The sequence below is a fragment of the Chiloscyllium plagiosum genome, unplaced genomic scaffold (genome assembly GCF_037043375.1).
Source record: "Chiloscyllium plagiosum isolate Xiang-an unplaced genomic scaffold, Cpla_swu_hap1 HiC_scaffold_9, whole genome shotgun sequence".
Lineage (NCBI taxonomy): Eukaryota > Metazoa > Chordata > Chondrichthyes > Orectolobiformes > Hemiscylliidae > Chiloscyllium > Chiloscyllium plagiosum.
This window is the reverse complement of record NW_028270147.1, coordinates 54,950,511-54,966,802: the sequence shown is the minus strand read 5'-3', so window position 1 is coordinate 54,966,802 and position 16,292 is coordinate 54,950,511. Positions and strand designations below refer to the sequence as shown.

General features: G+C 39.2%; 1 long non-coding RNA gene across 1 annotated transcript in view; it reads right to left on the bottom strand.

Moving 5' to 3' along the window:
- Positions 1-6,082: 6,082 nt before the first annotated feature.
- Positions 6,083-16,292, bottom strand: part of LOC122554774 (uncharacterized) — a 72,294-nt gene continuing 62,084 nt past the window's right edge. Inside the window, exon 3 of the long non-coding RNA XR_015758045.1 lies at positions 6,083-6,337. This is a non-coding gene — a long non-coding RNA (uncharacterized LOC122554774). The remainder of the gene's footprint in view (positions 6,338-16,292) is intronic.

Here is a 16,292-nt window from a genome sequence, read left to right as displayed (position 1 = left end):
TTTATCATTTTACAAATTCCAGAATATTTTGAGATTCCACATTTTTATTACTGGCCTTGTTTTACAAGGCATGTAGAAATTTATTAGCACATACATAAGTGGAAGGATAGATGAGCATGTGCTCAGAGTCTTGCAGTACTCAGAAGGTTAATTCAAATATTTGCTGTATTTATCTTAATTAGCCTACACAGACTTTATTTAATTTAATTAACAAAAAGCAAACCTGTCAATCATCTCTGAGTTCTTCAAAAAGACCATATGGTGTTTATATATATAAAAAACAATACAATCAGTCACTCTCAAGCTGGCTTAGTGTGTAAGTACCCTGCCTGCTGTGATACAGAGGTACCACAATCTTGATTCTCTCATCTGTTATCAGTCTCAGCAGCCTTTGGAGCATTAAAATCAGCTAAGTCCTTCTTGGTTAAGGAGGAACAATCAGCCAGGGTTCCTGTCAATGATCACTGTCCAATCTGAAGAGTGCATGTGTAGATATGGAAAGCAGCCTAAGTCAGAGTCACCTCTGGTTTTCTCTCACCTGTCACCATTCTCCTAAACCAGTTAAATGCATTCAAGCTAATCCAGAGAACGAGCAAGAATTGACCTACTGTTCCAAGAAAATCGAAAAACCAAGAGCAGCCTGAATGTAGACGCCATACTTTCAGATTTTGCTGTCATTTTCCATGCAATGTCTGGGAAAATTATCACACGTGCTTTAGCCAGTGGTCTGCCTAAAACAAAATAGATTATACAGATGGCATTACGCTTGGTACGTGATCCACAACAAAAAAGGCTGAGATGTTTGTCATTTTGCGTAAATGAGCAATATCACCTTTTTTTAAAACAAAGTATGCTTACTCAGGAGAAATGTAGCACATTGGCATTGTAAAGTCAGATGTCCAAACTGGTTAATAAAGAACTTGTAGTATGCTAGAAGCAAGCCCAAGTGTATCTAAAAATAAAGTGCCAGCTTGATAAAATCATTACACAGGACATCATACATATTTTAACAGCAAGTAGCTTACTTTAGACAAAGCAAAGTTATCCTGCAACAAACAGATCAGGACGAATGTCTACAGTTCTGCCACATACTGTCATGAAAGATGGTGTACTAATTAGTGGAGGAGGTGCCATGAACAACTCCATTCGCAATGATAGCAGATTTAACAAATGAAGGCGTAAGGCAAGGATGGAGTGTTTGCAATTTCTTTAGCTGTATCATCAATTACCTTCATGAAGGCAGAAGTGAGGATGTATAATGATGATTATAATGCCTATAGCTATATTCATAATTCCTCAGATATTGAACTGTTTGTGCCTCACAGAACAGGACCTGGACAACATTCAGATTTGGGCTAATGAGTGGCAAGGCGACTGACTGTGTGGAGTTTGCACGTTCTCCCCGTGTCTGCGTGGGTTTCCTCCGGGTGCTCCGGTTTCCTCCCACAGTCCAAAGATGTGCAGGGTGAGGTGAATTGGCCATACTAAATTGCCCGTAGTGTTAGGTAATGGGTAAATGTAGGGGTGTGGGTGGGTTTCGCTTCGGCGGGTCGGTGTGGACTTGTTGGGCCGAAGGGTCTGTTTCCACACTGTAATCTAATCTAATCTAAAAGTAACTTTCATACATAAAGTGGCAGGAAAGTACAAGTCTGACAATTTCCTTGTGGCATTAACATCTCCAAATTTACCACTATAAGTGGAAGTGGTGATCATTGACCAGACGTTGAACTAAACTATCCACACGAATACGAAAGCAACTTAGAGCAGGTCAGAGGCTGCGAATTCTGTAGCAGGTGGTTCATCTCCTGAGTCCCCAATGTCTTTTCACCACCTACAAGTAAAGAATATGATGCAATACAATCCAGCTGCCTGGATTAGTTCAGATTCAATCAATAAGCACATCGACCTGGACCCAATATACCGACCACTGTAACAGACTGCTGGAACTGACAACCGGAAGTGGCAGATTCAAACCACTACAAATGCCGGAGGAAAGATCACAGAAGCGCTTCACAGGAGGCTCCCAAGCACTGAGGATGTCACCTAGACAGGGGACGAAACATCTGCAACATAAATTCCCAGCTCGGCGAACAGAACCACAACAACGAGCACCTGAATTACAAATCTTCTCACAAACTTTGAACTAAGAAACATGATTGCAGTTCTAAGACTACCTAGTGGTGTAAATCTAGCATGACTCAGTCACTGTCTTTTCCAAAGGAAAAAGACTTCTTTTTAAAACTTTAAGAGGTTTGAAGTAAAATTTCAACCTATCAACAGGAACTGTAGATAACTCCCTAAATTATTATGCTCATGGCTTACTTTCCTTCCAGTGCTAGACTATTCCTGAAGTAGCTTTAATTAATCTTCTTCTTTTATTTAGAAAATATCAAAAATCTTCACTTCTTTGCCACCAAATGTAGCCTAACACTCTGATCTGGGATTGGTAATAATTTCTTATCCTCTGTTAATTTAATTACTTTAAACCCCTTTTCTTTGAAATGTGTTTAGCACATGTTGCTCAACAGACTTCTTACCACTCCAGATCTTGATACACGCTTCTCTCTCAAACAACTTCCCAGCACATACAAATGGAAGCCAAAGTCTGGAACATTCTCCCAGTAAGCTTCTGGGTGGCTCCCTGGGTAATTTCTGCTCAGTTAGAAGTGTGGATATTGTAGTTTTCTTTAAATGTTAATTGTTAACTCCAAACACGCAGAAAATTCATATCTTTAACTTTTAGAATTTCAAGAACTCAAACTCACAGTAAATGATATCAAAATGCATTTATATAAATCTCGTAGATTCATCACACCAAATCAAATTCAGCAATCAAAAAGACTTCCAACATCATCTCCAGCCAAAATGTGGCTCCCTCTTACAACAGCAGGCGAGCTTTGCGTTATACAAGGTGGTTACATTTGTGACTCCCCTGCTGACGAGTGTAGCTGATCAACAGCGTGGATATTGCTGGTAATGAGCAAGAAACTGCTTGTGTTATGCCGACTGGTTGCAGGGGAAAGAATTCATCACACTCCCCACACCCATTTTCAGGGACTATCAGTATGGGCCACAAGCTATTGCACAGTGTTAAGGTTCTGGGCAGGAATCAATTAGATTCAAAGGCTATGCTACAGGTTTTGGTATCAATCCAGATTTGAGCTGTAGGCACATGGATTTTGAGAGACTAGAAGAATGCAGAATATTAGACTCAGCAGAAATGATTGGGTCAGAATTGTTAACATTTTAATTTATTTTACTATACTTTGATTTTACATTTAATATCATTTACTTCATTTCAGTGTTGAAAGATTTGTTTTAAGTCGCTTATCTAGTGCCTTAACTGAGAGCCGGTTTGAGGCAATAATAGGTCATTAACTGGTTACAAAAGAGGTGTAATTAACTGTCCTCTAATTAACAGTTTGGTTCCTGTGGTGGTTGGACTATCATGCAATTTAAGACAGTATGGGGGCAATCTTTGTGTGTAGTGTAAATCAGGCAAGTGATGGGCCAGCCATCTGCTCCACCTGCCTAATGCAGTTGGCAAGGGTCCTATCTTGTTTCCAAGGCCAAGTCTAATTTAAACACAATTGGTAAACTGCCAGCACTAACCACAATTCCTATAGGCAGCTCAGCGATTAGGAGGGCAGAAAATTCATCAGGAGGCTGTTACTTAAAAATGGCCAGACTTTAAAGGGACGGTATCCTGTTAATGTTGGATAAAGCCCACCCATATTCTGGAGCAACAAGCAACATCCTTTCAACCAGAGTCCAAATTTCCTGAGACAGTGCTGCAAGTTAGCAGGAGGAAGGCAGACATCCTTTCCTTGCTAAACTGTAATCGCCAATGTAAGATACGAGAATGTTACCATAGTCTTACCAGATCACAGGGCTGCTCTCTCATTAGAGAGGGAGACAACTGGTGGGTGTTTAACCTGAGGGTCACCATACCTCAGGCAAGGGGAGAGGTTGAGATGGAGAGTCCTTCCTGGTAACCTCAGGTGGTACAGGAATTGAACCCACACTGCTGTCATCCCATGGCATTGCAAACCAGCTGCTCAGCCAACTGAGCTAATCAATCTGCCCAAAAGAACCCCTCTTGAGAAAGTGTCTGTATTGTCAAAAGCCCCTCAGAAGGTTGAATGTTCCAAAGTTTGGACCAGTTTGAGCCTTCCTGAAGAAGGGCTCATGCCCGAAACGTCGATTCTCCTGTTCCTTGGATGCTGCCTGACCTGCCGTGCTTTTCCAGCAACACATTTTCAGCGCTGTCCTTACAAACTTGCCAGCATTTTCATTGGAAGTGGCTAATAATATTTTTATCTATTATTAGAAATGGTACATGAAGCATCCATTGTTGTGGATGGGATTAGAAATTAGTGAAAAATACAAGCAAAGCTATAAGGGATGTTGACATCATCTTTTGAATATTGTCTGCAGATGTTTTTTTGGCCTCTGAATATTCCCAACAAGCACTCTGGCTGCCTATACTGAGACCTTCCAAAATTTTGGAACAGGTGGACAACCAGTAGGAAGTTGGCAGTTCTGTACTCCTGTACTTCTGTTTCTCCCAGGTCCAACAAAACAAAATCTGAAAATTTCCCAGACTATTTTCTTGAGCAACCTCCAGCATCATTCAGTTGTTGAAATTACTAAAAGGGAGGGTAGAAGCACACTCCATTCACTTTGCACTCAGGGTCTGGCTACCAGTGTAGGATCCTGTTTGCTCGTTTGAGGAGCTGAACACCTATTTCAAGCAGGCAGCATTACTAAACATTTGCCTGAACTGACATAGCATCAAACACACCAATTCAGGTGAGGCAGATTACAATGTGAAATTAGAGTGTGAAAGCAACGTTACAGTATAAAATAAATAGTGCGAAATGATTTTTTTAACCCTCAAAATCTTCTTTCTGTGCAAAAAGGGAGAAAGGAACATCAGTGAAGAAAACAATTAGGAGAAACACCTTGAGGGTCAGAGCTTCAACGCTTGAATGCTTTAACACAGAAAATAGTTGAGGCACAAATCATTGCACCTTTTAAGGGAAAACTGAGTAAATATTACATGAGTAAAATACAATGCTATGAGGGTGGTAACAGTTTTGGATTGTTCCAGAAAAGAAGTGCCTAGAACTAATGGACAAAATGATCTCCTTCTGTGCTATAAACTCAATTGGATCCATGGACTGTGAAGGAAAAGTGGAATACACAGGATAATATAATGAAGATTTGCATGGAAGAAGAACTGAGCGAGATTAGTTTCCTTAGAAACCTTCTGTTCTTCACTGTACCTTCACCGAAAGTGCAATGGAAATTTCTTTGTAGGTAAATTAGCTTTCAACCATACTTCTAAAATAGTTACATCAGAAGAGCAGAAAAGATGACCCTGGGAAAACTCATAGGCTGTGTGTTAATGTAATCAGACTTTCAGAAAAATAAGGAAGGACGATTCAAAGGAGAACTGACCACTGAATTACAGAACAGTCAATAAAGATTAAACTAGAACTTTGTTAGAGTGGTTCAATTGAATAAAGTTAGAGAGGCATGCTCTTTAGAATATCAAGATTCTAAGATCTGGAGGAAAACCCAACAATCTCATCAGTTTCTTCAGTTGAACTACCAATTGTATGAACAAAAGGAAAAGGAGGATTCATGTGAGCTACGAGATACATTTAGCAAATGAGAGAAAGAAAGCTAGATACAGAGCCAGTAACATTTATTTTCAATAAAGTTGTATTAACTTCTCTGATTTGCTATTTAGTTTAATCTAAAGGTGGTAAGTTGAACAAAGCTCAATGTGCAATCTGCATTAGTTCTCACCTTGTTCTTGTATTTCCCGATTCAGGGTTTTTGCTGCAATCCTTCTATTATTCTAAACACTGCTGGCAAAAATTTTCAATGGTTGCACCAATTTCAGTGCAAGTTAAATGTATTATTCGTGTTAATAGAAACAGAAATATGTATGCAGTGACTTCGAGGAAATTGCTAAAAGTTTCATTAGTCTGTCATATTCGTTATCTCTTAACCCAGTTATTTTCAAACTACTTGATGTCAGCAGCCATACTGCCAAAAGCCGACACAAAAATGAATCTATTAGTTATTTATTGTACATCACTACAGTGGATTCTTTAATAAACACAGCAGTGAAAAATAATACATTTTTAATGTTCATAAAATCAGCTAGTGGAATGATGAAAGGGAAGCTGAACCTGATCTGTGCAATCTTTTTAAAGAAAAGAACTAACAGCTCTCAAGCGTGTTGAAAGTTGAACTTGAGCCAGGCTAAGGCGTTGTCGTAGTTGCATGATGAAGTCTATAATCATTTTGTTAGAGTTTATCCCTGCAGAAAATGCCAAAATGAAATATTTAATTAATAGTAATAACTACATAACTAAAAATGGCATAAACTGCAACTCTTTCCAAAAGTGAATAACAGAAATACAGGAAAATAATGAGGCCATTCAGCCCATCAGGCCTTCAATTAGATTATGAGTGATCTGAGGGGAAGATTGCAAATTTCTTCTCTGTTTCATTCTAGCTTAGTAGCTTTGTCCAAATATTGAACCAGTATCAATGAAAATCAAAATTAGAAGTTATTACCCACAATACATTATTATATTTGTTTGTTTATGTTACATATTTACAACCTTTAAATTTATATTTACCTATCTCTAATTGAGATAGTGACAAATAATTTCATTGTGATCTCATACTACTTCCCACTGCAACTTCAATGGAAAATGAAGAGAAAAATGGAGTAAACACAAAAGTAATGATGTGGAATCACAAGATTTCCATGGAAATTCTCTCGCATTCTGGAGGGAAAGTTATTTGGGGAATTTACATATGATGAATTTTATCACTTTTCCATCACTATGAAATAGTTGTGTCAAATTAGATTTTATAACTATCTTATAATGCACTTTTTAAAATTAAAGATGTTATTTAAATGCATTTTCTTGTTCTCCAATGAAGATTTGAAGAGATTTTCATACAAAGTTTCTCAATGTAATTTGGGATAGTGATTAATATAAATCTCATGTAAATTGCATGTAATCATGCAGCCTCTGCAAGGCCTTTTACAGATAAATATCACAACAATGCATTGGAGCAACAGGTAAACCAGGAACTGTGCTTGGCTCTGACATGTGATTGTCAGCTTGATTGCAATGTCTTATTCTGTCATTTTTGAAAAATGCCTTCTATAAAATACATGCAGGCAAAGAAGCCAGATCATCTTGGCACAAAGGCAAAGAAAATGAAACCAAAGTTTCACAATTATGACCTGGGGCAGTATATCTACCTGGAACATTTCTCATACTACGTGGGGGAAGTGACAACAGTACCAAGTGCTACTTTCTCAGTGATCTAGCCAAGATGAGCAAAGTGAGACACTGACCATGCTCTTTTTCCTTCATTTTGAATCCTGGATACCAATTCATTGTTCACTATCTAAAAGTAACAGTTTCCTAACTAGTCCTTTGCAATGTATTTTGGTTCAGAAGGACACTGATTTTGGATCATGCATTACAAACTTATGGACATTATGTTTTTGCATTATAACTACCCATCTCCCTTATCAGCAATTCTTGCATGCAGAGCCCTGAAACCACTTTAACAAGCTAAATTCACTATATCTCTTACTCCAGCTCACCATATTACTTGCTTTATAATTCTCAGCCTCCTAGCTTGTCTTTAAATGAATTATGTAAAGGATAGTAATATGTAATACATTTTTTCTTTCCCAATTACAGATATTACCTATCTTAGATTTCCTTAATCTTCTCAAATGTCTCTCTCCTAATTATCCCACTGCAGTCCATGCTACTCATCATTCTGGAGACTGACACAGTCTAGCTTGTAGACATGCATTGTGATTACTGTCATCTTAATTTTTGTTCAGCCTACCAGAAATCACAACTGAATGGCACAGACAACAAGTTCTCTTGTACGTTTATTCTTGTCTCCAAATTATGACCCAGCTGAGAATTAAGGAGAAAGGTGTTTTAATGTTAAGAGAGGACAAGGCTGAATCATTCAAAACCATTTTCATTCAGACATGTAGAGTGGATGATACATCGTGGTCTCCTCGTGATCACAATCACAGATGCCAGCATTCAGACAATTTGATTCACAACATACAGTGTTGAGAAATGATTGAACACATTGTATGCAGCAAAAGCTATGGGTCCTGATAACATTCTGACTTTAGAGTTCTCCAAATCTAACTACACTTTTAGTCAAACTGCTACTAACAGCGACAACATTAACACTGAGATAAAAATGTGGAAAATAACCCAGAGTGACCTGTCCACAAAAAGCAAGACACATCTAATCTATTGAATCATCACATTAGCAATAACTGCAATCAAAATGATGGAAAGTTTCATCCATTGTGATATCAAACTCTTCTTACTCACCATTAATCTGCTCTCCAGAGCTCATAAGTTCACAAGATATAGGAGTAGAACCAAGCCATTCGGCCCATCGAATCTGCTCCGCCATTTGATCATGGCTGATATGTTGCTCAACCCCATTTTCCTGTATTCTCTCCATATCCCTTCAACACATTACCAATTAAAAATCTGTCTAACTCCTCCTTAACTTTACTTACTGTCCCAGCATTCACTGCACTTTGGGAGATGTAGTTTCTCCTCAACTCTGCTGTAAATTTGCTACCCCTTACCCTCAGATTTATTTTATTTCAGAACCAGTTTTAGACATCATTATAACCTTGATTCAAACAGGAACAAGAGTTTATTTTCAGAGATGAGTGTAATTGTCTTAACTATCAAGGCAGCATTTGACCAAGTAAAAAGCATTGGCACCACAGAGCCCTAGTAAAATAAGGAATCCGGCAAAAAATCTCTCCAACCTGGATAGATACCGAGAACAAAGGAAAGTTGTTATTATTGTTGTTGTTAGACAATAATCTCAGACATCAGGTAACCTAACCTGAAATATTGGGCAGAACTTTATAGGACCTTGAACAACATGAATTATGACCAGTCCAGCAAGGCTTCTCTTGACACTGGGAACAATTCATTGCATCTTTCTTACATTTGCCAAGTGGTGAGGCAATGTTCTCATCAGGCAGCAGTGAGTTACTAATGAGGGGACTTACAGCTTGTTAAATGCCTTAATAATGCCCAAATAATCTGATTCTTAACTTCCCAAAGGGGAAAGGGAAGGAAACTAGGAAACCAATTCACTAGTACTGGGGACTGAGGCCAGAGGGAAAGGGAAGAGAGTTGTAATGGGGAGAACCTGCATTTATAAAGAGGTAAACAGTAAATTATTATGGAAGGGAATGGAATAATGCTGATGGGAAGTTCGCCTACAGTCAGGAACATCCTGGCCTCAGGAGAGAGCAGGGGACATTGTATATCCATACTTAGCATAGGCACCTTATATGCCAGGGGCTGGGTGGAAAGGAGATGAGGTGGATACCAATGCTGGATTCAGTTGGGACCTGGGGAGATGTGAATCCTATGGCATTTAGAGGAAGTTCAGGGCCTCACCAACATATGAACTGAAAATATGGAAGAGGGAATATAATGGCTGTGACCACACTCTCAGTGGACAGGATAAGTATCTCAGTTTGAGAGGGGCAGGGCTGCTAGATTCAGCAATATGAAGTCTTTTAAAGGAAAACAAATTTACCATGGAACTGAGGGGTTCGTAATTCCTGGCAATCCTAAGGCTCCAAACGTCATTGACCAATTCATTGACACTAACACATTTGGACACAGAAGCCAGGGAAAGACTAAGGATATTTTAGTATGAGAGGCAATGGTGTCAGCATAACTCATTGCCGAAGAGATATAGAGATGCACAGCATGGAAACAGACCCTTCAGTCCAACTCATCCTAAATAAATCTAGACCCGTTTGCCAGCATTTGGCCCATATCCCTCTAAATCCTTCCTATTTGTATACCCATCCAGATGCCTTTTAAATGTTGTAATTGTACCAGTGTCCACCACTTCCTCTGGCAGCTCATCCTATACATGCACCATCCTCTGCATGAAAAAATTGCCCCTTAGGACCCTTTTAAATCTTTCACCTCCCACCTTAAACCTATGCCTACTAGTTTTGGACTGACCCACCCCGGGGAAAAGACCTTTTCTATTCACCCTATCCAATCCCCTCATGATTTTATAAACCTCTATAAGGTCACCCCTCAGCCTCCGAATCCCCAGGGCAAATAGCCCCAACTTGTTCAGCCTTTTTCTATAGCTCAATTCCTCCAACCCTGGCAACATCCCTGTAAATATTTTCTGAACCCTTTCACGTTTCACAACATTCTTCTTATAACAGGGAGACCAGAATAGCATGCAGTATTCCAAAAGTGGCTCCATCAATGTCCTGCACAGCCGCAATGTGATCTCCCAACTCCTATACTCAATGCTCTGACCAATAAAGAAGAGCATGCCAGTCACCTTCTTCAGTACCCTATCTATCTGAGACTCCACTTTCAAGGAACTATGAACATGCGCTCTTTCTTGGCAATACTCTCCAGGAAATTATTATTAAGTGATTATGTCCTACCTGGATTTGTCTTTGCAAAATGCAGTGCCTCACATTTATCTAAATGAAACACTTTTCTGCCCTATACAGGTCTTATTCATTTTGCTTCCATATGCTGCAGCATCTCATCACAGATATCTCTGTACGGATAACACTTAGGCATCAAGCTACACATTCAGGGCTACACAGAGACTCAAAGAAATGATTGCAGCTACAAACTATCGCAACTTCAAACTGTGGTAATAATTGACATTGTCGCATCTACAACATAGTCTCACTGGAGGGCACCATTGTTAATACCACAAAGTAACAATGATGAGAATTCCAGTAGATCCAAGCATTGAGAATTCAAGTCCTCTCAGGAGCATTGGGAGGGGAGGTGGTGGGAGAGTGCAATGTCACTGGATTATCAATTTAGAAACCAGGCGAACATTTTGGAGTTTGAATCCCACAATGGCAGATGGTGAAATTTGAATTTCACAATAATTGAATACAATTTTAAAAAAAGTCTGGAATAAAGAGTTGGCCTAATGGTGACCATTGCTGATAGTCATAAAATCCCATCTCGTTCACTAATGTCCTTTAGGGAAGGAAATCTACCATCCTTACTTGGTCTGGTCTATATGTAACTTGAGGCCCATGGCAAAGTTACTGACTCAGTGGATGGCCAGTAAATGCTGACCTAGCTAGACACACCCCTATCTTGTTAACAAACTTTAAAACAAAGACTGACCTTTTACAAGGCAACTGCTTCCTGAATCTCTAACACATGACCACTGAGAGCACAATGACATCACTACCTACCTCAGAAGTACCCTATCTTTACAATTATTAATTTAAAGGTCACTTGGCTTTAAGAACTCATGCAGACTGGAGTTCTCCAAACTCCTAAAAAGTGATAGGAAACTATCTAACAATCCTCTCAAGCAGCTCCATCTAAATTGTTATCGGCATTCTCCTATATGCTGCCTCAAAGACTTCATCCACATACCCTAAGCAGATCTCTCTGCAATCTTTTCCTCCAAGGAGCTGATACACCAACTACCCCTTCTCCCTGCCCTGGCAGTAGTCCAGTCATGCCTAATGACTCTCTGTATGTAGCTACCAATTCTATGCTAGCTTCTGGGGCTTGTGAAGTGTTGATATCCTTTCACTGTAAAGTCACATGATGATGTTTCCTTTTCAATGTTGTGGGTCCTCACTCTGCTGTGATCGTCCAATCAGTAATTATTTGCCATCTGAAAATGTAGAAAGGTGAAGGAGAGGGTTACTGTGAGACAAAAACTGGGAAAGATGGAAGCAAGGAAGAAAGGACGTTATGGCCACATCAGTTGCCAATCAATGTCACATTTCAGGAAGATGATGGGGAGGGAATTGTAAAGGGGCATAAGGTTGTCACTTACAATTATTGTGGACAGCCAAGACTTTGGGTTGCATTATTTCAAAGCCCATAATGTGTACCATTATCTCCTCCCGGGACCTCAGAAGATGGAATCATGGAGCCTTCCCCTGAAAGTTTCTGTTATGGGCAATCTTCTCCTGCAAGAGATGGGCATAGTGTCACTGACTGTGTCACAGTCCTTCAATGATGTGCCCACCATAACTGAATAGCTGAGGGAAGTTGGCTGGGAGATGGTGATGTGGAGCCATAGCCATGTGGGTGAGGTGCTGCGTGTGTGTGAGTGAGGTGCAATATATTAATGTTAGGTGTGATTCATGAGTGTTTAAGGTGAGTGATGAAGGTGTAGAATGTTGAACTAGTGAGAGGTATGGTAAGCATGAGATATAATGTGAGAATGCACGCACTGACCTTGACCACCTATGAGAGGTCATTTCTAGCCACACTCCAGGCTGTAAGCTTCTTGGGCAACATGCTCCTTGAGCTGACCCTGGAGGGCTTCTTTCTTCCCCTGGGAAACATTTTACTCCCTGGTCTCCCATTCTGAACCCTATATGGTGTCAAGAGCATCCTCGACATCAGGCCATGCATCACTACAGATGTGCTGACTCCCTTAAACTGGCAGTGAACTTTAAGAGGAGCACACTGCTTGGATCACGTCAGGGAGAATCAGCATTGCTGAGCCCTCTTGCTGTGTGGGGAAACCACAGGTATAATGTAGATCAGAGTATGCAACCATTTCACCCTGTGTCGCCATCATGGAAATGAGATGGGTAGACCAATTTTGTGTCTTACTCGGCTCAGTCTTGGACATTCCATAAATCATGGCTCTTATGCTCAGACAGAAGGGCAAATGAATTTCTTGCCCCCAGGGAAAAAAACTCGTTCTCATGTCATCATTTGAAGCAACACCGCACTGATTACAGACAAACCCTAGGGATATGCAGCATCGCATGTTGCTGCCTACAAGCTCCAACAGCTTTGATATTAATAATCACTGATATTAATAAGGAACACCGTGCATTTCTGCCCCCAGTGTTTCTACACAGTCTATGTAAGATCACTTTGAAGTGGCACCACTAGAACAAAGTTCCCTTCACTTCCTTCCACTCTCCCAAACTGTCACTACCATCACCCCACCGCTGACAAAAAAAATGTGAACTGAACAGAATCAGTGATATTAAAACAATGTCCTGGCCAAAAAAGACATGTTATCTTAATTATTATCAGAATGAAAACTAAGAAATAGTTTCGACTAAAACACTGTAAGCTTCCACCTTAAACAAAAAAAGGAAGATAAATAAGAATAAGAGTACTGTGCTGAACAAAAGCCTCACCCAAGAATAAGGGAGAGACAAATGTAAATTCAAAGGGAAGGAGTCAAAGCAAGCCAGTACAGGACCAAGAGGGGAAAAAGAAAATCATCATGATGCTCTTGCACTGTACCATAAACTCGCACTGATATTCAGTAGAATTGTCAAACACATTACCTGTAATATTATTGAATTGAATATGATTCTAAATTTTCAAGTGGTATAGGACATTACTAGTTTTGTTTAGATCTTTAAATTGTTAGCTTGCCATCATAAATGCACGGGCCAGTTGTCTAGCAACTCAATTGTCAAGCAATCATCATATTTTCTCATGTTGACCCCGTGTGCAGAATGACTCCTGATGTAAAATGTACTCCTCTTGTTGCTTTTGACAGCATGAGATTCATACAGGTATTGTAAGTTTAAGAAATAAAGGAAGAATATTTTAATATATTCAGAAAGTGATATTGAATTGATGTATGGAAACATTAGCTAGAAGGCAATAACATGATTGACTGCAAAAATGATGGGTTTTTTGGAAATAATTTTTAGATAATTGAAGACCTTGGTTGTTGTGTCAGAACTGCAAGACTCTCAAACAGCTGGGTAAGTAAGAAGCTGAGAAGATCCCTTACACATAAAAAACTCAGTGACCTAGTAGTTCAGCCAGCACAGAGTGAGTTCTGAAGTATATTGGATCAAATGCTATTAAGGTGGAGGATGAGTCACACTTGGCTGGTCTCTCAGAGAATTGTAATAAAGGTTGGGTCCGGACAAACATACAAAGTATGAGCCAGTTCTATGGTAACCACAGAGGTAGATAAGCTAACATGTTTCTGCTATCAGTTTATGGTGAACAGAATGCAGACTGGGTTATTCTTTCATTACAGGAAACTGTGTGCATGAGTTTTTAAAAATAAAACATTAGGCTACCAAGAGCTGCTGTCATGTTTTACCATATCAAAATGTGCTATACCATGCCGAAATTGGGCACAAGCATAACTCAAAGTCCTGAAAACTACTGTCCATCCACCCTATTCACTAGGAAATCTAATCACTATTTAGAAATGTTAGGAAATTGATTTTTAAAAATAATCAATTTTGAAAATTGATTGCAAAAACACCTAAATATGGAGAAAATTCACGTAACCCTTCAGCAGAACTCTGTGGTGAAACAAAACAAAATACACAAAATAACCTTTACTTCGCTATCATAAAACATGTAATCATGAACCATATCAAAATTAGTAGCAAATTAACAAAACCTGTAGTGATTGTAATGAAATCAGTCAGGTAGTCTTCTTAGAATATGAGTTCCCTGGTTGAGGCTGCAAATCTGGTCCAAACAGGGAGCCCTGGCTGACAGATAAAAAAACAGGAGTGCCCATGGTCTTGTTCACTCTAAGAACTGGCTCTGAGGGAGCTGGATCAGTATCAAAGACTCTCCATGTGTAAATAAAGAATGATCTGGTGACAGGATACTGGCCTCTGTGGGATTATTTGAAAATCTTTTCCAATAAAAAAAAGGATTGACACAAAATCAATGACTGATTCAGATTGTGTTTATGTCCACTTGCCAGAAAAAAGATGCTCCTGCTTTGAATGTTTTATTTAACTTTTTTATTCAGTCTTGCTATCAACTCTGGGCTTTGCTGATTTCCCAACAATACAGACTTTGAACTGAGGAAGATCTATCAAGTGATCCTGAACAGAATTTTTTTTTAATATCACAGTAAATATTACATAGAAACAGGGGATTTGGAAGCAGTAAATAGGCCATTCAAGCATTCAATAAGATGATGGCTGATCTGATTGTGATCTCAACTCCATATTCCTGTCTGTCCCTCTAACGTCTTAACTCCCTTATCTGCCAAAACTCTCGTAGCTTAGCCTTGAAGAAATTAATTGACCTAGTTTCCATTGGTCTCTCGGGAGGAGAATTTCACAGATTAATGATCCTCAGAAGAAACTTCTCAACTGTGTCTGGAAAAGAGATATCACTTGTACTTGGGTTTGGGATACTAACCACTGACAGCCTGTGGTTAGGGTAATTTGCTGCCACCAACTGAGTTTTAACAAGAAGAGACTATTATCTTAAACAAGGTGTAATTGACTGCATGATAGCAATTAGATACAAGTTACATTAGGAAGACAAACATGGTTACTAAGACAATGAGGAAACCTGTGGATGTAAGTCTTCATTCCACAAGAGTCTAAGATGTTCTGACTGGTCAGTATCCAAGTTTGTATTACCTCATCAGATTGGGTAGAGCTTAGTGCAGTCTCCAGCATTAACCCTTTCAAAACCATCACCTCATACAACAACCATTTATCTATCTATCTGAATTCATCGAGGAAATAGCAGGGGACCAAAAAAGTCAACCATGCTTATAATTGAAATCCAGGAAGATTCACATAGGGTTAATTTATTGTACATTGTAGCAGGACTTTTTCAACAGTATGTTATTCTGATGCTTTCAATGAAACTGTGTCCTCTTCCTCTTTTTTTGTCTTTCCCCACTTATTTACAATTATATTTCTAAGTAATAGCAGCATGCATGCAAAATACATTTGATTTAGGGGTTTGGTGAAGCCACCATCAGCTGATAATGCTGTATGTATGGGCTGCCTATTAAAAAGATTCCTGGTGAAACAATGTGGCTGTGTATCATGGCTACAACTTTCCTAACCAAACAATTGCCATTAATATGAGATGTATTGAGAGCACAAAGGTTGCATATGTGTTTTTCAAAATTAGATTTTGTTTGAAAGTAGTTGTATTACAATGCTCTCAATTTATTCATGTGTTATTTGTTGAGACTAGCCTAGTCAGACAGCTAATTATACTAACCTGCCACATTGTTAGCACACAGTGATGGTTGTAGGGGTGTTCTACTAGTTTGAAACAAACAAAACATTATGTTTTTATTTACTCTTGAATGTTCATGTTAGTGTCCAGTATTCACAGCAGTCTGAGGGACATAGCAGAACTTATAAGCACAGTTAGCTCTGTTTTTGCATTGTAAAAATCATTGTCTGAGTAATCACAGTGGGA